The 24,385-nt window shown below is 40.8% G+C and overlaps 1 non-coding gene across 1 annotated transcript; it reads right to left on the bottom strand.

Moving 5' to 3' along the window:
• Positions 1-18,108: 18,108 nt before the first annotated feature.
• Positions 18,109-18,215, bottom strand: LOC128111405 (U6 spliceosomal RNA). The gene has a single exon (XR_008218643.1). It is a non-coding gene; the product is annotated as a U6 spliceosomal RNA (small nuclear RNA).
• Positions 18,216-24,385: the final 6,170 nt, after the last annotated feature.

Here is a 24,385-nt window from a genome sequence, read left to right as displayed (position 1 = left end):
CTGTTTCCAATTGAACCTGCCATGTAATCCCCAGTGAGCGAAAACATGAGGCAACTAGTTCTTTGTTCTGCTCCTGGCTTAGTCGCTTTGCCCTGTGCAAGGTGCTCTAGCTTTTCCCTCTATTCTGCTGTCGTTAAAAGTTCTTTCAAGTATGCTGTTAAGTCTCTAGTGTGAGATTTCTCCAACTTATTTATGTGGGCATTTAGTGCTATGAATTTCCCTCTTAGTACTGCTTTCATAGTGTCCCATAAATTTGGATATGTGGTGTCTTCATTTTCATTGATCTCTAGGAAGTCTTTAATTTCTTTCTTTATTTCTTCCTTAACCCATTGGTGATTCAGTAGGGTATTATTCAGTTTCCATGAGATTGCAGGTTTTCTGTAGTTTTTGTTGTTGTTGAAATCCAACTTTAGACCATGGTGGTCTGATAGAACACAGGAGGTTATTCCAATTGTTTTGTATCTGTTTAGATTTGTTTTGTGGCCAAGTATGTGGTCAATTTTAGAGAAGGTTCCATGGGGTGCTGAGGAGAAGGTATATTCTTTTTTGTTAGGATGGAATGTTCTGTATATATCGATTAAGTCCATTTGAGTCATGACATCAGTTAAGTCCTTTATTTCTCTGTTCAGATATGCTAAGCCTATAGGCTGAAGATGATGCCCCAACACTGTGGAGAAACCTCAGGTGACTGTCCAGGCAGCTGGCTGTTTCTGTCAACTCACAAATTTTTTGGAAGTTGCTTGCATGCACTTTCTGTTTTTATTTTTGTTAGCTAATATTATTTCCTTCTTGGGTCTCTGAGGGAGTTGAAGATTAGTTAGTTATAGTTGAAGGTTAGTTAGTTATAGTTGAAGATTAATTAGGATAGAAAGTGAATTAGATACATTTTGGACTTAACAAAATAGGATAGATAATGAAATTATTTTCTCTGAATTTGTCAAATACAAATGGACTAGACATTGTTTAGACATTTATTACTTGTATATATTGTATATAGTCATTGTACTTTTGTATATAGTTTTTCTTTTGTTAGTTATAACCTTTTTCTTTTTTTTCCTTTTTATTAAAATAGAAAAGGGGAAAAAAAAAAAAAAAAAAAAGTTCTTTCAAACTTCCTTCTGATTTCCATTTCGTTTTTGTCAGGGAAAGTGACCTAAGGGAGGTGTTTCTAACCTAAGGCCTCACCATGCTAAGACTGAGGTCCTTTTCCAGGTCTCTGGTAACAAAACCAATGTTTGCTGAGCTTGCAACATCAGAAAGACTTTGAAAGGAGGGAAGGAGCTCCTGATGGAAATGTAGTCATCCATAAAGAGATTGTCACTTGGGGAATATTCCAGACACAGTGTACCAGTATCTGTATTCATACTAAGAGGGAAAAGCAGTAAGGGGTTTGCGTCATCTGCTCCAGAAGCATTTTCTTTTCTATCAGAGTTCTCAATAGTGACTTAGTATCAGACTCAGACAAGTGAGACACAAGGATGGCCCACCAGCTTCCTAAGTGAATGAAAGGCCAGTAGTCATTTATGCCTATGGTTCTGATTGAGTCTCTTCCTCTCCCACAAATAGCTGTAAGTGGCCACATACAAACTTGAAGACCATTTGCTTTAGTTTTACGATGGCACCTCTACCTTAAATGTCACAGGGGAACATTTCTAAGAATAGTAAGGCATTTTTGATGTTTACAAGGACTAACTGGAGCTCTTCTTTGACAGTCTTTTCATCTGTAAACAAAACTACGTGTTGTTTGAATCAAGGTTCCTCTTGGCAGAGGCAGAGAGGCAGAGGCAGGGGCAGACACAATCACAGGGCCAGAGGCAGGTACAGGAACAGGCGCAGGGGCAGGGTCACGGAGGGAAGCATAATGTCAGAAATACAGAATCCCGCCTTGTCTTTCTAGCTCACCACGAATGCTAAATGAGGCCTAAGGCTCAAGTTCAAATCCATTGTTGAATAACTTAAAAGCAAAGGGTGCTGCTTTATAATACTTTGAGCTCTTCTAGACTCTGTGCTTACGCTGTCTTTTGTTTGGGGAAAGCCAACCCCTAACATCTAGACTCTAGCCTATATCATCCTCCCCCTCAATTTTAAACACAAGCTCTAAAATTTGTTCACTTTTTCTCCTGTTGCTAGTCAGTTTTCTCATTGCTAGTCAAATATTTTAAATTGCTTTGAGTTTAAGTCAAATTTTTACACACTTTTGATGGTAAGAGAAGAGCATGGGGACATGCTCCCAGTTCTCAAAAGTAGAAATTGTAGGAACCCGTGCCCAGCAAACACCAGCGGATGAAATAGATTGGTGGAAATTTCCTGGTTTCACAGAAACCACTGGATAAAATTCATGGAACTCTCTTTAAATTTAAAATTAAGAATTAAAAATGTTTTGCTTGTTTGGCTTTTTGAAATACAAGAGTTTGAACTTAGGGCCCCAAGCATGCTAGACAAGTGCTCTACCACTGTGCTACATCCTCAACCTCTTAAAATTGGAATTTCTTGACTGAAGACTCCTGTCTGTTTTTCTTCATCTTGCCAAAAAACTCAACCTCAGTTGAGAGACTGGGTTGCCAACTCAGACAGACACAGAGAGTTTCATCAAAGGTCTCCTGTTCGTCTCAAATTCACAGATCCCCTTTAATGTTAAAGCCAACGGAATTAGGTAGGTTTCCATTTGTTAAGCAATGGAGAAGGGAGGGACCCTGATGTATTGAGTTAGTCTCTTCAATAGGCATCTCTTAAGAATCAAGGAAACAGGGGTCAAGGTCTAGGAAGGCAGGGATCAGCCTGAATTCATGATGAGTTCCCTTTCCCTGTGTCCTTGCCAGGATAAGCACCCACATGGAAAGCTTGCAGTTTACTTGAGTAATATACTGCTCTCTTGGATAATTTTTATCTTTCTGGAGAAGAGTCAGGTGTACAACATATCTTAAATGCTGGTTGAGGTAGCTCATTTCTGGGTCAATAAATGGTCCAGATTCACAACACAACTATCTTACTGAATTCCCATGGGAGTGCTCTCTGGGGAGTTCTTTCCATGATTGCTCGCAATCAGGACCTGCAGACCCAACAGCTCTGAGAATAAATACTGCTGAAATAGTTCCTGGATTTACCCTAGCTGCTGGCTAAGAGTGTGCTAACCTTTACATCTTAGTCAGTTCCTCTACTTCAGAGTGTCAGCTTCCTCTCTGTCTTGACGCTAGCTTTCAACAGAAAGTATAGAGTATACCTTGATGTCACTTCCAACAGACCAATAAGAGGCACACACTAAGAAAGATACATCCAGAATGGAAAATTTTGAGAACATTAGCACATTTCCTATGAGGTGCTCCTTACTCACTGGAATGAAACCAAGTATGTGAAGAGGCAGACATTTAGGTCTTTTGATTGTTTTGAGATTATCCTACATGATCCCAAGCTTAGACTAACAAGCTACTCATTTGGAAGGAAGCATGCCAATATGACTGTCTGGTTATCATTGGTAACAATGTCCCTTCACACAGATGTCAAGTGTTTACGACTCAGTGCAGTGTAGCTGAACTGCTACACTCATGCTACACTAATGTTCACTGGGCTTTTACAATGGGCAGGCAATTGTGCTAAAGACGATATTATATCCTGAATAGGCAGAGTGATAGGATACTGTGAAAAGAAAGGAAAAGACATAGAAGGAAAAGGAAAAGAAGCCTTCATTAAAAAAGAGTTTTCTAGGAAAATAAGTATGTACAAGAGGAAAACTTGCAGGAATACTCACGTGCAAAAATCACAAGAGTAAGTATTCCTTCAAAATTTCCTGTATCATGCTTCAGTGATCAGCAGTGGCACTATGAGCTTAAAAAACTATCAAAATGGAAGGTGAAGTGTCATTTCAGAGGTAAGACATCATATAACCTGCAGCCATCTTGAATGGAGAATGAGGCAACAGCGAGCGGTGTGCTTCTTGTGCAGGGTGGTAAGTGACCACCCATGTCTGTTCTTGCTCCTTCTTGAAACACAGTGAAATTATTTTTCAGTGTATACAGCTATAAAGATGGGGCAGGCCAGGCCTAATTTTTGCAGTGCTCCTCAGCAAGGCATAGATATTTGAAAGTTACAAATGAAGCTAACAGCTGTTACAGCGTATCCTTCCACGGTGACAAATATTCTCCCCTAAGACAAAGGGAAAAAAACGTGTGAACGTTTGCTTCAGCTGACAGCAAGCGACTATGGAGAATACAACTTTGAACTGCCATGGTGCACGATGATGGTGCAACCTCATGTACCACCCCACCTCAGCGCATGCACGACTCACGCTTTGCGAAGGGTCCTTTCTATGACACGCTCCAGGTCCAGGGTGCACATGCTGGCAATGCAGATGGATGCACTGGTGCAGGAACCAATGCTTGAAAGCACTACATGTGCTAAAGACATCTTGGAAGGGGAATCTGGGATGCTGTTCCAGGGGGCAATGAGGACTTTGGTCAAGTGCAGCCCTTGATTTAAAAAAAAATCTGTGACTCTCAGGAAGAGGGCAAGGAGCAGCTTGCAGACACATTCTCTTATTCCTAGATCCGAGTTGACATGGAGAGAGTGAATTGGAAGCCTGGACTCACAGTGTCTGAAACTGGAAAACAAGTAGATTATACAGTAAGTAATCTAGCAGATGCAAGAAGGCTAACTCTCAAACATAGAGAGGGAAGAACAGACCTTGTTTACACTAGGGTCTTCCAAAAAGCTCCAGAGTTGAGAGTGTGTTTACTCAGGAGCTTCCAGAAAGGATGATCTCCAGTACAAAGGATTGAGAGCCGTTGAAGTAGTAAGATCCTCTGATCTTCTCTCAGACTATATGTCTTCTTCTCCCACCCAGGAATGAAATTAAACCTATTACTTGGAAAAGAAAAAAAAAAGTAAGCCTGTGTGCCTGAAGCATCAAAGAATGACTGAAAGAGGTGTGCCTGATGTAAACGTGGAGGCTCTACCACAGAGAGTGGAAACTCCTCACTTGCCTCTAGCCATCTTCTAGTAGTCTACTACAGAATCTTGACACCAAGACAGACATTCCATCTCCTCTGAGTTCACAGGCTCCCCTCATCCAGGTAGAGTGTCCTGCTCTCTTTCCAGTGTTTCGTGAGAATACTCAGCTGATAGTTAATGAAGATCTAAAGTCTTTAAAAAAGGAAAGCGCCGGGCGGTGGTGGCGCACACCTTTAATCCCAGCACTCGGGAGGCAGAGGCAGGCGGATCTCTGTGAGTTCAAGGCCAGCCTGGTCTCCAAAGCGAGTTCCAGGAAAGGCGCAAAGCTACACAGAGAAACCCTGTCTTGAAAAAACAAAAATAAATAAATAAATAAATAAATAAAAAAGGAAAGCAACAAGATAGGACATTCCAGAGGAAAACAGTGTGCATGGAAAACAAAACAAAACATTACAAAACAAAAAACTCCAGAAGAGAAAAATATTCGAAAAGCAACAACAAGAGAAAACTCCAAAACACTTGTAAAAAACGATAGCAACTGTGGGTGAGAAACGGGCTGACATACAAAAATGTTGAGGCCATAACACGGCTCTTAAAAAATAAAACTTGATTAAAACAATCTAAAGAAATATTAGAATATATTATTGAAGAAATCTCTTCAGAAATTTAACAAAATACCAAATACAAAAAAGTTAGGAAGTAAAATCACAAAGAAGTCATTCAGGTGCTGTGGTGTGTAAACATCAAGCATTCAGAAAGGAAACTAGCAGCAGTAATCATGCTGAAGGGAGAACATAATCCATATGGAAAGATATGAGTTCTCGTGCTACAAAACTTAACTGCTATCAAAAGAATTACTACACCACAAGGAAAAATTCTATAAAATTGTATGGGGAAGAAAAGATAGAAACACACACACACACACACACACACACAGCCAAAATTGAAAAGGACATACAAAGGAATAAAAATGAGACCTTTTGTTTCCATGGAGACACAGAAGATAGATGTTATAGCAATGACCATAGAATTCTGAAAGATTCCATATTCTCAAGCTAAGAATCTTAGAAAGGTCATTAATAAATGTGAGACACAGTAAAGATAATTCAAGGCTGCAAGGATTCAGATTGTACCTAGATACGACTATTTCCAAGAAGATGCTGGAAGTTCTGCACCATCATGGAAAGTGAGAAAGAGAAGATGTTGAGCGTCAAGAGAACCCAAGTTCCAAGGGAGAGTCAAACCCTTGCAGTCACCATGATGGGGTCATATAACTCCTTTTGGGTCTGGTATATCCTTTAGGGTTACTATGAGATGAAGAACTACCTGACCCATACTGGACTGTGACATGAGTGAGAAATAAGCAATTATTAAGTGAAGCCCTTATTTGGAAATCTGCTGTGGATAACCATCAGTACATTGGTACCAAGGGTACAGGAACTTGAGCTGTGTGGCATATGTGATTCACTAGGAGGAACAGAAGAATCAAGTATCAGAGATTGGGAAGACAAAGCCCCAAATAATCCCATAGCAAGCATTGAACAAAACTGTCACTTAACTGTAAGAATCAGTCTTGGGCAAGGATTTGTGAGAATTGGATATTCTTGGTGCCATTTGGTACCTTGTTAGAAGAAAGAGATGGCCTTAGAAAATAACTTGTCTACAAGAAGAGATAAAGAGAGCACTAAGATTTGAGCATATTTATGCTTGCAAACCACAAGAGAGAAGAGGTACAAAACAAGACTTCTCACTAAGATAAAGTAACTTGAGTGGGAATACCGCATTCTAGCCTAGTAGCCCCTGTGTGATTGCCAGTAACTGGGGGAAAGATGCATTGCGAGGAGGAATTGGTAATGGAGCAGTCTATGTCTAGAAAGTAGAACTCTGTCCAGCACTCCATGTGTGGTTATGACACTTGAATTTGTCTATGAAACTCTGGGTTCTAAAGGAATCATCCTGCTGAAGAAACCATGGATCTGGCCAAGATAACGTTAACTCTTTGAGAACAGTGACCATGACCCAAATCTGTAGACAGAATCAAGGCTTCTAGGGCTTGATCGTGGCATGATTGATAACACTCATGTCAGATATGAAGGAGAATATAAATCAGACTTGCACAGAGCAGAGAGAGGAGTCACATAACATAGTTAAAGGGTTTTTGCTGTTCTTATTGCTGTGCCCCCAACTACCTGACTGAACAACTTAGAGGAGGGAAGATTTGCTTCAGCTCATGGTTTCGGAGGGACAGGTGCATCCTGGGGAGAAGCAAAGCTTTGTGCCTGGAGTGGCTCTGCCCGTAGTCATGGGAACACAGAGAGGCGGCTTGCTATACCTTGGCAGATATGGAATCAGAGAGAGTAGGACTGTGGGCAGGGCTTGGTTATAGCCCTCAAAGTCCTGCCCTTAGTGCCCTCGTGTCCTGCCTCCATCATCCACAACCTCCAAAGAGAGATCCATCAGGTGGAGAACAGGCGTTCAAATATGTGAATCTATGAGGGACACTTTAGATACAACTAATAAGCTCCAGCAAGTGAGAATTGGGGTCAATCTAGGAACTACCCCTGCCCTCCAGTATCCAGTGGGATCTCAGAATTTTGCTACAGAACGCAGTTCATTGAGGTGGTTTTTCTCTTTGGCTTTTGAAAAGTTGTCCCTAAGCTGCACTTTACTTTGGGACTGCGCAAGTGAATACTTTGCATTCTTCAGCTTACAGGTGGCTGACTCCAGAGGATAAAACCCTTTCATGTCGGCCCTGGGTTGTCCTTCTCTGTACACAGTGGACAAGATGGTCTGATGATCAGAGAGGCAGGCTTGACAGGGGCGGCATTCCCTCCTGCACTTTCCTCTCCTTAGCATGCAGTGAAAACAGCCCGAATGTCCCCTGCTAGTATGGTGAGCTTTATGACTGAGTTCTGACCAATAGGAAGTGGGAACAGAATGTGAATCATTTTCCTTAAGCATACATAGCACCTTCCAGCTCTTTCTTCCCTACATAGAAAACTCTGGGGATACCTGTTCTAGGTGGCCTGGTCAAAAAATAAGGTGCACGCACGTTGTACCTGTTGCAGCCACAAGAGACAACGAGCAACACAAAAGATGAAAATGTATTGTGCAAAGCCTTGAAAGGTCAAGGTTCAAAGGTTTGTGTCACTTGAGACCTCTTACTCTGAGACTTGTGTAATATTGCAATTGGTAGATACAATGTGCTGTTAAGACATGTGAAGCCCCCAGGGTAAATGGACCATGCCAAGCATTTCAGGGCCACTGATTTAGGGTGAACCAGATCTGAAGGCTCTGAAGATATTCTCCCAAACAAGAAACTGATAATATGATTTGAAAGAATAATATTTTTTTGGATGAGGCTTCAGGTAGCCCAGTCTGATCTCAACCTAACTGTAACTGAGGCTGCCCTTAACCTCTGGATCTTCTAGCCCTCACCTCCTAAATGCTGGGATTACAGGCATGCATGACTATGCCTGGATGAATGAGTGCCATAAAAACCTGCTAGAAAGTTTGAATTAGAAAAGAACGGAGCATTAATGATAGGAAAAGGCAAAATGTGTTTCATAAAAGAGGAAAAAAGTAGTTTGTTTAGGTTTTACTTGTAAAATCCAGAATAATTTATCATGTTCACATAACTATGCTGAGCAGAAGGAGTTGGGTGTAGCGCTGATAAGACCAGGGTAAAGATAGATTTAAAAGAATCCTTTCTGATACTCTTTCTCTCATAGAGGAGGAGAAATGATTTTAAGATCCTTTTCAATGGTTAAGTTCATGCCAGTGGCCTGGATAGTAGTCAGTCTTCAGGCAGACTGTGAAGAAAAATAAGATGTGTTGGAGATATAGTAACACCCTGGCAATCCAGCGACTCTGATCTAGCCTCATCCTGTTTTCCTGTACATGCTCAGATATGCACAGGTGGCTTAGAGATCATGTCTTTGTCCATGGTTTTTCCTATGGTAAATCCCAAATCGCAGTTGTTCTTTGCAGGCGATGTTGTAAATTCCAGCCTTGGCACATCAACACAGACCAAGAGCAGTTACTGCAGCAACCGTTTCTCTGGGTTTTCTCCTCATTCTACCCTGATGATTCCAGGGGTCATCACATCACATCACATCACATCACATGGTCTAAGTCTGGTCCATCCTGTCTTTTAAAGAATAGTTTCTCATCTGGATGCAGAGATCCATGGCTAGGCCCCGGGTGGAGCTCTGGGAGTCCAATTAGTGAGGAAGAGGAGGGTTTATATGAGCAAGAATTGTTGAGACCAAGGTTGGATAAAGCACAGGGACAAATAGCCAAACGAATGGAAACACATGAACTATGAACCAATGGCTGAGGGGTCCCCAACTGGATCAGGCCCTCTGAATGGGTGAGACAGTTGATTGGCTTGATCTGTTTGGGAGGTATCCAGGCAGTGGGACTGGGTCCTGTGCTCATTGCATGAGTTGGCTGTTTGAAACCTGGGGCCTATGCAGGGTCGCTTGGCTCGGCCTGGGAGGAGGGGACTGGACCTGCCTGGACTGGGTCTACCAGGTTGATCTCAGTCCACGGGGGAGGCTTTGCCCTGGAGGAGGTGGGAATGGGGGGTGGGCTGGGGGGAAGGTGAGGGGGGCGGGAGGGGGGCGGGAGGGGGGAGAACGAGGGAATCCGTGGCTGATATGTAGAACTGAACTGTATTGCAAAATAAAAAAAAAGAACAGTTTCTCTTTTGGCTCTCTTCATTTAGGTGTAATGTGACCATAATCAGATTCTCTAATAAAAGAAACTCTCTCTCTCTCACTCATATATATATGAGATATATATCTCCCCATGACATTTACTCATCAATTATCTTGTCAAAGAATCTGTTTTGTCACTGACCCATTCCTGGTGCAGTGCCTGTACAAAACAAGTGACATAGACGTTCACAAAGTTTGCTTCTCAGTATCTGGTGCATAACAGGTCCTTGGTAAGTGAATACATGATTAGGTAGGTGTATAATAGGCATGATGGTGTGCCTAATACATGTGAAGCATGGAGTAAAAGAAGTGGTCCTTGAACTTAATTTTATGATGGTGGCATCCATAGACAATTTTTTACTTTGGTTGATATAGAATATTGCCTCCAAAATGGGGCGTTTAGATCTCTATACCTCTCCTGTCATTACATAATTGTCCGTTCTAATTTTCTCCTTTCCTTAGTCTGTCGTTCCCTTCATCTAAAAAAGTCAAACAGTTCCTCTTTCCTAGTTCTTACTGTGGCACATTGCTTTGTGTCATGAAAACTCCCAGGCTTGACAGAAGAGCCTTTTAATAGATAGAACCAAGAACCCCATCAATTGTTCTTTTCTCTTGCATGAATTTCTGTAACAGGTGAAGCATAGTTTAAGAAATGGCAATATTTGGCCTTTGTTGCATATATTTTCTCTAGTTCAGAAAGATCACTAACTTCAGGTCATCATTTTAATGATTTACTCTTTTGCCCTTCACTGTTATCAAGAAGTGCATAGATCGTCAGAGTCTAATGAAGGGGAAACAGTGCTGAAGAGAGATAATGAAATCCCAAAATGGCCCGACCTCTTTGTACCATCCTCTCAAATGTGTTCCACATAAGTGAGTCCTCTAGTTAATTTTAGTGACCTATCCCCAGGATAAGTCTCAGTGACTTATCCCCAAGATACGTCACCAGCTGAAAAGAGAAGCATCTGCGAACAACTTAAGTGGACAAGGTCAGGTAAGGTTGATACGAAAACTGTAAAGAGACTATTTCAAGTCACCTTGAGTAAAACTTGCAGATGTATTCTTTATGATTTCTTTTAGTTTGATATACTTTATATCATAACTGTAAATATGTATTTAAATTACAGTGTTCATTCTGATTTACTTTGAAAAAAAATGTCTACTATCTTCTATCTTTTGATGTAAGATTAAGAACCCGAGGACAAAAGTTGGATATAAATTTAAGTACCATTTGGTTCTCCTGGATGTAACTACATAAAACCAAGTGTGATCAAAATTTCTAATAGAATCAGTGTTTTTTTTTCTTACTTACACATATTACTTTTAACTTTTCCTGCAATTTGAGTTTACTGTCTTGGGCAATGTAGTTCTTCTGTAATTGGCAAAAAAATGAACAGGATGCATAAAACTCAGAAGTAGTAAGAAGGCTGACTTGATACAAGCCCCATTAATGGGCCTTTTTAAGAGAGATGCTGGACAAAGAAATCAGACAGAATCCCTAAAGAAGTGAAAGATAGGTAATATAGCCTGTAAGATATGCTGGAGAGAGACTGAGTGGAACACACGATGGAACAAGAATGCCTGTTGCTAGTAGAGAGACAACAAAGAACAAGTCGTAAAACGTGATGATGATGATGATGATGATGATGATGATGATGATGCTCCTTCTGGGTTGACAACTGTCACCCTTAAACTGGTCACCCACTGGTGACTCCCAGTGCTGTTCTATCATGTCCCACATGTCCTCTGACTGAGAAATTCAGTCAAAACCTGTAGCTGTTCAACAGACTAATTTCCAAGTCGTTGTTTTTGACAGACATCCAACACCCCAAGTCTCCTAGGGGAGATAGCGCTTGCTTTGGCTCTAACACATTTTCTGTTTGCTTGCTCCTGTCTACACCTTGACTGGATTTTATGACCCTGCTCTATTAGTTGGGGTTCTTTAAAGGAACAGAACTGATGGAATATATATATATATATATATATATATATATATATATATATATATATGATTTATTAGATTGATTTGATGAAGAGTCTAATGAAGGTAAGACAGAGTATTAATGAGAGTTAATGAAATCTAAAAATGCCCTCCCCCATCCTCTCAAACATGTTCAGTATAAGTAAGTCCTGTAGTTTATTTCAGAATTTGGTCTGTGTAATCTACCAGTGGCCATCTTACACTAGACACTAGATATGCCGGGAATCTGGTAGTTGTTCAGTACACAAGGCTGGCTGGCTCAGCAGTCTCAATCTGTCTCTGAAAGTCTAGAGGAGTCCTGGAGTGCTGCCGGTCTTGAGTCTACACTGGAATCCCAAAGAAGTCAGTTCTAATGTTGGTGAAGGAATGCTGCAGCAACAGGATGGATGGACTTGCCGATGAGAGTAGGGGGAAGCAGGTAAAAAGCAAATTCGTCCTTCCATGCCCTTTTATCTGTGCTGCCACCAGAAGGTGCTGAACACATTTAGGGGAGGTCTTCCTGCTTTGAACATTGTGATGAAAAGCATCCCTCCTGGGAGAGCTGTAAGACGAATTGCTAAATGGTCTTAATAAAACCTTATTAAAAAACTTGGAGCCAGATATTGGGGTGAAAGCTGGAAGACCAGAGAAACAGAACAAACCACAGCCAACCTCACCTTACCAACTCCTCAGCCTCCACAGCTAGACTTCCTGTTTACTTACACTTTATATACCTTTCTGTGCCCTGCCATCTTCCTTCCTTCCTTCCTAATGCTGGGATTAAAGGCACGTGTGCTTCCCAAATACTTGGTAGCAAAGACATGAGATCTCAAGTGCTGGGATTAAAGATGTGTGCCACCAGTCCTGATTCTGTTTTAGTGTGGCCTTGAACTCAAAGAGATCCAGATGGATCTCTGCTTCACAAAGTGATAGGATTAAAGGTGTGTGCCACCGCTGCTTGACCTCTATGTCTAATTTGGTGGCTGGCTCTGTCCTCTGATCCCTAGATAAGTTTTATTGGGATGCACAAATAAAATATCACCACAGAGAGCCTTACAGCTTGTTTTCTAGTTGACTCCAAGTTTAGCTATCACACTCACCATCCCAGGTAAGTCACCATGTGACTCCAGGGCCTAGACAGTATGGACTTTTCTTCTGTGTTTCGGCTAGTGCACTCCAGCCTTCCTGGGGCCGTTTCTCCATTAAAAAAAAAATACTCAAAGCTGTATTTTACCCACTTGGAGTAAAGACAAATGCAGCCAGGCCAAATTCCATCTGTTTTCTTATTTTACGAAGTTTGATGTGTTCCTAAAAGTGCCTGGGTCTTGTGCTGATATATTGTGTACCCTAATAAAATTTACCCGGAGATCAGAGAGACACAGGGTCTGGTATCTATTGGCCAAGACAGGTAAATTGATCCTATTGCGTTTGCTCATCCCCTCCCTATCTGAAATTTGTTCTCTTAGCCACATCCCCTTTGCTTGCCTTTTGCTTTGTTTAACATTGGAGACCAGTGTTATTGAAATGCTTTAATTCAGTTGCTGAGCCTTTCTATTTCATGGTCTTTGAGACAAGACATTAGACTTCTGCTTGGTATGATGAAGTGCATGATACACAACTTCAGGGAGGAAAGATGTCTTTTTGATTATTGTTTCAGAGATCCCAGTATGTGGTTAGCTGACTCCATTTCTTTGGAGCTAAGGTGAAACCTTTGGAGGAGGAGAAAGCTGCCTACCTCATAGCAGCAGGGAAGGCAGACAGACAGACAGACAGATACACACACACACACACACACACACACACACACACACACACACACACACACACACAGAGAGAGAGAGAGAGAGAGAGAGAGAGAGAGAGAGAGAGAGAGAGAGAGAGAGAGAGGCAGAGATGGACCTTCCAAGAATATGTATGGCCCTAGTGATCTAATTCCTACAGCTAGGCCCCACCTCCTAAAGTCTCTGGAGCCTCCTAATGTCACATAATGGAGACTAGGCCTTCAGTACATGAACTTGTAAGGGATGTGGGAAATATTTCCTATCTGAACCATAGGGAGCAGTTTGCCTGGAAGTGCATTACAGAGAAACATTGCATCAGAGAGGTTCCTCTTGACACCCCTCAAAACCAAAATTTGCACACCCACCTGGCAAAAAATTTACCTCACCTTTTACTCTTTAATTTCAATACTGAATTTAATACTGTTAGAAATGAATAACAGGAAAAGAGCAAATTTATCCTTGATTGCATAACATAAAACTTCAAAGTAATGGTTTACATTATAATAAGTTCATGTGTGCAATCTTCATAGCCTTTAGTAATTTAGGTTAAGCTTTTATGAACAATACTGTGATTTAGAGTTTTGTTATCATATTTTGTAATTAGTATACTTATTTGGCTAAAATATTTAGTCATTCTTTCCTGATAGTCTGATTAATGACTTGATGAGGATAACTTTCTTTGCTCTTAGATTGATATTTTTAATAAGCTGAAATAAGCTAAATATGTAGCACCACATTTTTACTGTATATTCACACATATATGTATCATGTATTTATGTATATAATTATCAAAAAAGTCAAAATTAGCAGTACAATGTTATATTTGTTTCTGTGGCTTAGTAGTATAATTTGAGATCAAGCATTTGGTTATCTCCAGTATTCCTCTCTTCTTCTTCTTCTTCTTCTTCTTCTTCTTCTTCTTCTTCTTCTTCTTCTTCTTCTTCTTCTTCTTCTTCTTCTTCTTCTTCTTCTTCGAGACAGGGTTTCTCTATGTAACAGCCCTAGCTGTCCTGGAACTGGTTCTGTAGACCAGGCTGACCTCGAACTCCCAAAGATCCACCTGCCTCTGTTTCCCGAGTACTGGGATTAAAGGCATGTGCCACCACCACCCAGCTCCTCTTTCTTAAGATCACTTTCTCTATTCAGGTTATTTTGTACTCCCATATAAGTTTTAGAATTTTTTCCTAGTTCTGTGATTACTGTCATTAACATTTTGATGAGGGTTTCATTGGGTTTGTAGATTCTTTTCAGCACTAGAGCCTCTTCTCTAATATTCTGTATAGTGACTTGTCATCTGTCAGTTTGGATATCTCTGTCAGCTTTACTTCATCAAGCAATCTACTCTTCAGGGCTCAATGCCCAGTGCCTGTCAGAAGGAGTAAAGCAAACTGTTGTAACTGCAGTGACATCAAACTGACATTAAATAAAGATACAGAAACACACGTTAGATGAATTAAAGCTGAATAAGACAATACCTGACCATAAAACAGAAAATGACAAAACAGATGTAGAGTGTGATGGAGTTGAAAATGATTTATGGTCCATATAGAAACAATGAAGATAAAGGAAAAAGGCAGGGAAGTGGGATGAGGAGAAGACAGGCTAAATGAAGGACAGGAAAAGAGAAGAGGGATGGAGGAGAATGTTATAGAGGAAGAGGAAAAAAGACTTAAAAACCCAAACATAATTTTAACAGCAATTTCCCAATAACAGAAGCATTCAAATATAAAACTTAGAGGGAGAATTTTAAAAATCCGAAAATATTCTTAAAAACCAACTAGGATAAGTCAAAATATTGCTAATAGTTCGGAAATGTGAAAGGAGGAAACAGGTCAAAATTGAAAGAAAAAGAAAAACCAACCCACTATTGTACCAGTGTGCATGCCTTGTCAGGCATGTGCATGTTATTGTAGCTTACAAGTTCACAGCTGGACGAGATTGATGCTTCTTTCTATCGTAGTGTGCATTGCACCTTCTAGCACTATGAAAGCTAGTGGGGATGAAGCTTCCAGATCAGTTCCAGCTGGTGTCTTCAACAATAGTGTCTTGCCCTCAATTGCTAAAGGGCAACAAAGAGCACTGGCAATAGCCTGTAATGTTTAGTGGTCTGTGGGACCTTACTGGCCAGCAACTAACTCCCAGAGAAGTAACCCATTCCTGGCACTGGCTTTTCTATTTGCTAGTCTTGGTGTCCAGTTGGGACATTATTGTCTTCTTATAGGGTAACTCCATTTTAACTGTGCATGCATGTGCGTGTGTGTGCACGTGTGTGTAATTTTTATGGTAGTAGGTTTCTGCATGCCCTTTTCAAAAAGTCTTTAGTTTTTAATTCCTCTTTGTATTCCTTCTACCCTGATGTCCCATTGCTACTCAATTTAACACTTCCTGTTCCATTATTCCCCTTTAATGCCTGATACCGGTGTAATAGTGGCAGGTACATCATGGGAGTGACCAACTACTTTGCAATTCAATTTATAAGGTGAAATCTGGCATGATTATCAGGCCAGGAGCCTGTAGATAGGCAGGTCATAGTCACTAGGAAGAACCTATTACTATTATTCTGTTACATGGATAGTATTAAACCAACTACTAATTACTTCTCATTATACCAATACATTAATTGCATCTCTTAATTCTCATCAGAGAAACTTCTATTTGCCATGGATGTTTATTGACACAGATACACAACTGGGCAGGCTGCTAAGACTAAGAAACTGCAGAATGTTTAGCCCTAAAGAGAACCTAAATGCAGTACTGCCTCCTCTCAAAGCTCACAGGGTTCATTTTAGAAGAGGAGGTAGACAGAGTGTCAGAGCCAGAGGCAGTAGATGACTAAAAAGAAACAGTGTCTTCTGAACACAGCAGGGTGGCTGCACAAGAGAACTCACAGCCATATGGGAAAATCCAGGGAGAACTGTGGGGTTGAGTATGATCAAAATCCATTGCACAAAACTATAACAAAATATTAAGCAATGAAAAGGGGAAGTAAAAGTTCCCTAATAATAAAAAGATATATAAAAACTTAACACAGTGACCCACAGCTGGCCAAGGTGCAGAGAAAGAGAGACTGGAACTCTCAGCTCTAAAAGGAACATGTAGACTGCATTCTCCCTAAGGCTCAGGGAACATTGCAGAAGAGGGAGACAAAAGAGTGTAAGCGTCCAAGGTGGCGGGGGATGACAAGAAAACTCTAGACACAGCAGGGCAGTTTCACATTCGAACACATGGCAGCTGGTACAGAATGCACAAGACCAGTGCACATCCAAGCCAGACGAAATCTCAGTGTGGAGAGCTGAGCGCACAGTCCCACCATTAGCTACGGTGCTCCTGGCCACTGTTAGCTGCCAGTAGGAGGGACAGCGTTCTTACAGTGTAGCCCTTGGGAAGTGGGCCACCCCCCAGTGGAAGGACGCACAGCCAGGAATATTTGGCCACTACAAATTGGTCTTGCGGAATTGAAAGATACAAAGCAGGGTTGGTAGGCCATGGGGGAATGAATCTGTGATAAGCTGCAGGGGTTGGTGTGAATGTGAATATGATTTAAACATGTTACAAAACTCTCAAAGAAATAATGAAAATGCATACGACTGCTAAAAGAGATGAATCTATGAAGAGAAATATAACGAAGTGAAAACAGCTCTAGAGTGTAAGGGGAAAAAAAACTGGCTGGGCCGTGGTGGCGTACGCCTTTAATCCCAGCACTTGGGAGGCAGAAGCAGGTGGATCTCTTGAGTTCAAGGCTATAGGGCTGGATTTGTGGACATGTATTGTTTAAATCTGGTTTTATCATGGAATATCTTGTTTTTTCCATTTATAGTGATTGAGAGCTTTGGTAGGTTTAGTAGTCTGGGCTGGCATCCATGGTCTCTTAGTGTCTGCAGAATGCCTGTCCAGGACCTTCTGGCTTTCAGATTTTCCATTGAGAAGCCGGGTATAATTCTGATAGGTCTGCCTTTCTATGTTACTTGGCCTTTTTCTTTTGTATTTCTTAATATTCTTTATTCTGTATATTTAGCGTTTTGATTATTATGTGGTGAGGGGACTTTTTTGGGGGGAGGTCTGGTCTAATTAATGTTCTCTAGCTTCTTGTACCTTCATAGGCATGTCCTTCTTCAGGTTGCGAACGTTTTCTTCTGTGATTTTATTGAATGTATTTTCTGTGCCTTTGAGCTGGAATTCTTCTCCTTCTATCCCTATTTTTCTTAAGTTTGTTCTTTTTATGGTTTTCTAGATGTTTTGTGTTAAGAATCTGCTGGATTTAACATTTTGTTTGACCAATGAATCTATTTCTTCTATCATATCTTCAACGCCTGAGATTCTCTCTTCCATCTCTTGTATTTTACTGGCTATGTTTGCATCTATAGTTCTGGATCATTTACTCAGATTTTCCATTTCCAAAATTCCCTTGGTTTGTGTTTTTTTTATTGCCTCTGTTTCAATTTTCAAGTCGTGAACCGTTTCCTTCACTTGTTTGATTTTTTTCTTGGCTTTCTTTGAGGGATTTATTGACTTCCTTTAATTTTTTGTTTGTCTTTTCCTTGATTCATTTAAGGGAAGTTTTCATTTCTCTTTGAGGGCCTCTATCATCTTCATAAAGTTATGTTTCAGGTCGTTTTCTTCTGCTTCATCTGCGTTGGGATGTTCAGGTCTTGCTGTTGTAGAACCACTAGGTTCTGGTGGTGCCATATTGCTCTTTACATTTAAAAATACGGAATGCTTCATGAATCTGCATGTCATCCTTGTGCAGGGGCTATGCTAATCTTCTCTATATCATTCCAATTTTGGTATATGTGCTATGGAAGCAAGCACCCCATCACTTTTTTTTCTAAGCCATAGTATCCACATGTGGAATCTACTACAAGTTGGTAATATTTTCTATTGTGGAATAAAACTTTATTGCAAAATGGAAGGTAGTACACACGTGTGGACCATATGGTTTCTGTCACAGTTACGTCTGTTACCAGGGCATATAAATATACTCAGCTAATATATAAGTTAGTGGATTTGGACACATTCTAATAAAACTTTAACAAGAATCAGGTTGCATTTGATTAATGAGCTATATTTTGTTGAATTTTTCTAGCTATTGTGTAACACCATTGCTGGTCGACAGGACAAATGTCTACTCACCCCAGATAGGGAATTGATGACAGAAAAATAATGGATATCACTGAAGTACAACTTGTTGAACCAATGAGTTTTTATTGGGGTTACTAACAAGGGTGATATGGGTGAAGAGTCACAGGAGCAGGGGGGACTCAAAAGCAGCTGCAATATTGGGAGCCTACCTCACCATAGTTACAGCTCACAAAGGCTCACTGCACACTTGAGGCAGCTTAATGGGTCAGAGAGAGTCTCTTCCATGCAGCTCAAGTGGTCTCTGTCTCCTCAGTATTTGCTGTTTATATAAGCTTGGGGAGGAAGAGGCTTTGTGCATCCTGCCAGTTTCATGGACTTCCTGAGTCGTTTGCTTCCTAGTCTTTATGCACCCCTTTTTAAAACTTCCTGAGTCTTAACAAGCTTCTCTCCAGGGGGAATTTTTTTTTAACTTGGAGGTTCTTTTTGAGAGTCTGAGTTTTGCAAGATCTTATAGGGTATCCTTAGAGCTTGACACAGTTTCTAGAACCCATAGCAAGAAAACATTAGTTGTTGAACTGTGATTATGAGACAGTAATGAAAATGAGTACATTTGTACTAGTCATTTTTTCAAGTGGCACGTTTAGCACAGGAAGTCTAAGGCAAAAGACTATGTACTGTAGATACATCTTTTTACGAAGCTCAAAATGATTAAAAAGTTGATTTCCTTTTAGTATTGATATAACAGAGGCTGAATTTACTCTCCCACCTCAAAGTGTATATATAATTATACATTATATATTATGTATATTTAATTATACATAATACATATTATGTATATTATATATGCAGCATTTTATGTGTATATTACATGCACAAACTATACATACACACACACACATACACACACACACACACACACACACACACACACACACACAATCATCAAGTAGTATTTGTGAGCTCTGAGAGAAATGAAGAAATCTCCATGAACAATACAGTGAGACTTCCCTGCAGGAAGGAGGATTCCTAAAACAGTGTGGCAGCCTTGCTGAGAGAAGGAGATAGAAGTATCTGAAGGGACTCTGACCAGCTCAAGCATAGTGAGCATGACTCTGGCAGGCCTTGCCCTTCTCCCATTCCCTATGCCTGGCTAAAAATCCTTAGATTACACCCCTAAAGTTAGCCACCAAGGTCTATTCCCTTGTTTGACCACTTCCTCCTCCTAAGGCCTACTGCCAAGGTCTAGGATTCAAGTATTGAAATCCAGCAACCAGAAACCCCTCTGGATAATGTAATTGACACACCCAATTAAAATTAAACACCGCACTATGTGCCACATCTGTTTCCTCTCTATCCAGAGGTAGTCCTTTCCCCCTTCTCCCTTTCCCTTGGCCCCTTCCCCTTCTCCCTCATCCCCTATCTCCTTTACCACCACATCCTAGCCCATCTTAACACAGACCTCTCCTTTTGCTCCTCTTAAAACTTACATCTGCAAGGTCACTTGCTGCTGTTTTCTGCCTGAGTCAGAAGCAGCCACTTTAACTTTTCTTCCCCACTTAATAAAGGATCTCTCTGTGAAAACAGGTGTTTGGGTGTGGTTTGTGCCTAATCCAGGGTCCTGGAGGACGCGCCCTACTGTGTGGGGGATTTCCTTCACTACTGATTGTGAAAAATCAATGTGGTTAGAATTTGGAGGCAGGGGAGACAAACAGCATGTTGTGGAGAAAACCCCTGATGTATTTATTGGCTGTGCACTAATCTGCAGGAGTGAGAGGAAGCTCCTGAGCTAGGTAAAGAAATGCCAGGCAACACTAAACAAAACAACTTTCACAATCCTCAGGGCAAACAGAGGCCTATGGTATGAGTGATGATGGAAGACAACGTCAAAAATAAGATTTGGGGTTCAGTCCTTAAAAGGATGCAAGATTAGTGGTGGGGCTGAATTTTAAAAAGTGCTTGATAAAAAGTTTGAAAACACCAAAATGATTTAAAATAACCAAAAACCAGAATAAGGTACAATACAATTTGAAAGCCTACTTTAAAGTTGTGCACCTCACCGTGTACATGAATGTCTGCCAGCCAATTAAAAATTATCAGGCATTTCAAGAGGCATGACAATCCAGTCTGCAATATGGAGCAAAGGCAATAAAAGAGGCTCCCAAATTATTGAATCTAAAATTAACGTCAGAAAATTGAAAGGACTTTTATAAACAGGGTACAGTCATACACTTAAGAAAGAGGAAGAAAGCAGAAGCAGATCAATACAAGTCATAAAAGAGACTGAATAGAATTTACAGGGGTGAAAAATGCAGTACCAGAAATGAAAGATTCTCGATATTACTAACAGAAAATAAGATACCATAGAAAAAAGGTAAACGATTTAAAAAATATGCAAAGACAGACTTCAACTGTGAGAGCAACATTGTAGGAAATCACAGAGGTGTCTTGGGTGTCTGGGAAGGGAGCACATGGTTGAGGAATGAGTAGAGATAGTGTTTGTAAATGCTGAAACTTCAAACTCAATCCAAGAAGATCAATAAATACCAAACACAATCAATTTAAAGAACATAAAGACAGTCTAAAATCTTGTGAAAATCATGAAGAGAAAACCCACTAAGCAGCCAAAGAAAAATACGTAGTTCAAACCAGATGAGACCAGCACCAGACTTCTGATCAGGAACTATTATAAACTAAAGGAAAATTGAACAACATTTTTACCTCACCAGAAGGTGGTGGGTGAGAAAAAAAACAAAAACACTGAACAACTATCCAACAGCATGTAATATCTTTCCAAATAAAAAAGGAAGGAATGTTTTTCATAGAAAAATAGTTTGGAAAATTTACCACTGGCAAGCCACCAGTTCAAGAGGATTATAAAAAGATCTTCAGGCAAAAAAAAATAACAGAAGTTTGGATCTTACAAATGGAAGTGCTGAAATTGGCAAATATAAGGGTAGATATACAAGATTTTTCTTCACTTGCAAACCTTAAAAAAGACAATTAACTTTAAAATAAATTATCACAATACACATAAATTTTTTTAAAAAAATACATGGTGCCTGAACAGTGACATTTCAGAACCACAAGGGAGGAGTTGCTGCGTTCTCCCCAGTGTGGTGTTGGAATGGCATGCCTTCTTGAGAGAGATCTACCATACGAGAACACAGCTGTACCCCAATTTGCTAATGAACTAGAGACTATATTGCAACCCCCGAAAGTAGCATCTATGTGATGGGATCACAAGCAGGCTGTGACATCAACTGCATGACCTTCGCAAGGAGTTGATAAGACATGAAACTGGCACTTTCTGGATGACTTAGTGGGTGAAATGTTTGCTGTGAAAGCACATGGACTTGACTTTGGATTCTCACATCCACACAATTGTCAGGCATGGTGGTATATATCTGTAACCCAAGTGCCATGATGGCAGAGACAAATGGATCTCAGGGTCTCACCTGGGATCTCAGACTAGTGGAAGTGGCAAGCTCCAGGCTCAATGGAGCCTTGTCTCAAGAATAAGGAATATAGCAATAGAGGAAGATACCCCAACTCTACCCTTGCCCTCCAGAAGTACACACACAGGCAAATGCATCTACACACATACACATGCATCCATACTCCCCTCACAAGGCATGGAATTAAGGCTGTCTGTTCCCAAAGAACTTGCCCACTTAGAAGAGATATTGCAAAAGGAAATAGATGATGTGGATAACATCTTCCATGTTAGTCTCTGGTTTAGACAAGGTAATGGTTGAGATGGAGATATTATCTTGCTGTTAATTATAACTGGGAGAGAAAATTTATTCCTGGAATAAAAAAAATCCTTGAACCTATGGGAAGAACTGAAAAAATTTGGTGGAACTATTTGGGAAAGATTAGGAAGTATAGTCTTGTTAGAGGAGATGTGTTGCTGGGGGCAGGATTTGGAGTTTCAAAATACCAGACTCTCAGTGTCTTTGCCTTCTACTTGTGGATCAATATGTGAGCTCTTAGCTACTGCTCCAGCACACAGCTACTGCCTCAGCACCACATCTGCCTGCCTGCTGCCATGCTTCCCACCATGAAGGTCAGGAACTCTAACCCTCCTAAACTGTGAGTCCCAAATAAACTTTTCTAGATGTTGCCATGACATTATTTTCGTTGCTACTTCACAACTGTAATTTTGTTACTGTTATGAAACATAATGTAGATATCTTATACGCAGGATATCTGGTATGTGACTCCTGAGAAAGGGTTGAGGATCTTCAGAGCCTCAATCAAAGGGGTAAAAACAGAGACCCTGCCTCAACCATTTCTCTAATGGGATGGCCACAATTACTGCAGGTGAGCATCGTATAGTGAGAGCTACAGTCCCATGAATTGCAGATCTATCAGTCCCCATCAGTTCACAGAAAACTTGGGCCTAGGTAGATGCTGGAGCCACATGTTCTTTGGTTCCTGAAGGCTCCCAAGAGTGTTAGAGGCATCAGTGCACAGACATGAAGATGGAGTGATATAGGTAAAAAGGGTTAAGCTTGTCATAGGAGTCAGCCATTACTCCCCCAGAATATGTAGTGCACATTGATCTAGGGTTAGATGTTGTTTGCCCATTCCTCGGACCCTTTCAAAAGCCAGTTTTGGCCAGTAGAGAGATGGTGCGGGCTCAGACCCTGTCAGATCCAAGCAGAGGTGGAGCAAGGGGGAGGTACAGAGGCAGCAGATGAGCACACCCTGCTTTCCCTAGGCCTTGGGGTGGGTGGTCCTGTGTGAGACAGCTCCACCAAGCCCCTCCAGGTTGGGATATGTGCAGTGATCCTGCCGCAGTGCCTCAGGACAAAGGAACTGGACATCTCTGGGAGAATGATTTGGGATTACAGCGAGTGATGCAAGGTAAGTACTTCCTCTCTACTCTGCTGCATTCAGCATTTATGTTTTGACAGAACAATCAATACAGGTTATGATGGCTATTCTTGGTTGTCAACTTTGTTACATCTGGAATTAACTAAAAATCAAGCATCTGGGCACACCTATGAGGGATTTCCTTGGATCGTTTGAGGCCAGAAGACCCACCCTAAATCTGGGCCATATATGCATATGAATATATGTATATACAAACACACACACACATATATTATTTACTCACTGTTAGTGACATGCATGGAATGGGCAGGGTTTTTTATAATGCAAAGTATCCTAAGGAAATAGAAAAGGAGACATTACATTTTCTAGTATAGAACTGAATAAGAATGAACCCAATGCCCGTGTACACTATGCTATTTTAAAAAAATCATCTAGTAAAATGATACATCTCAGCATCATGTCCTAATTACCAACAGTAGAATGAAGAGCCTGAATAAAGGCTATTTCATATGTCCTGATGTACCTAGTCTGTGAAAGTAGCAAGGTTCTGTTTCCTTTTGAATTGTTTTCAGAAGTCAACATTGACTGTCTCCTCTAGTTTATGACAAATAGTGGACGTTGTGGTTCATGGGCTAATTCTGCAGAAGGCTACAGAACCAGGTACACATCAACTCTGCCCAGTTTGGAGACCCAGAAGAATGACTCGTGGTCAGACAGCTACCTCTTGAGCCCTCTCTCCCACCATTGAAATTTTACATTCAGATGCTAAACAGGCCTTGTGTAGTCTTGATGGCCCTTCTGATGAATATTTCCTTACTTAGAGTAATCAAATTTAGAGACTGTGCTGGAGGAAAAGGCTGCCACATTGCATTACATTATGACTGTAACTTACCTGGCAAGTTGCGAGGTAATTCAATTGCTGAGGCTCAATCATTGGCAGGCATAATTTAGTTCACTCAGAATTAAGAGGAGGATGGAATAATAAAATGTCCTATTTGGTATTGTTGAAGTCAAGCAAGGAACTGGTACATTAAATGACTTGGGGGAGCTGGAGCAACTGA

The sequence above is a fragment of the Peromyscus californicus genome, unplaced genomic scaffold (genome assembly GCF_007827085.1).
Source record: "Peromyscus californicus insignis strain IS unplaced genomic scaffold, ASM782708v3 Scaffold_15__1_contigs__length_86483966, whole genome shotgun sequence".
Classification (NCBI taxonomy): Eukaryota; Metazoa; Chordata; class Mammalia; order Rodentia; family Cricetidae; genus Peromyscus; species Peromyscus californicus.
This window is presented reverse-complemented; position numbering and strand designations above follow the sequence as displayed.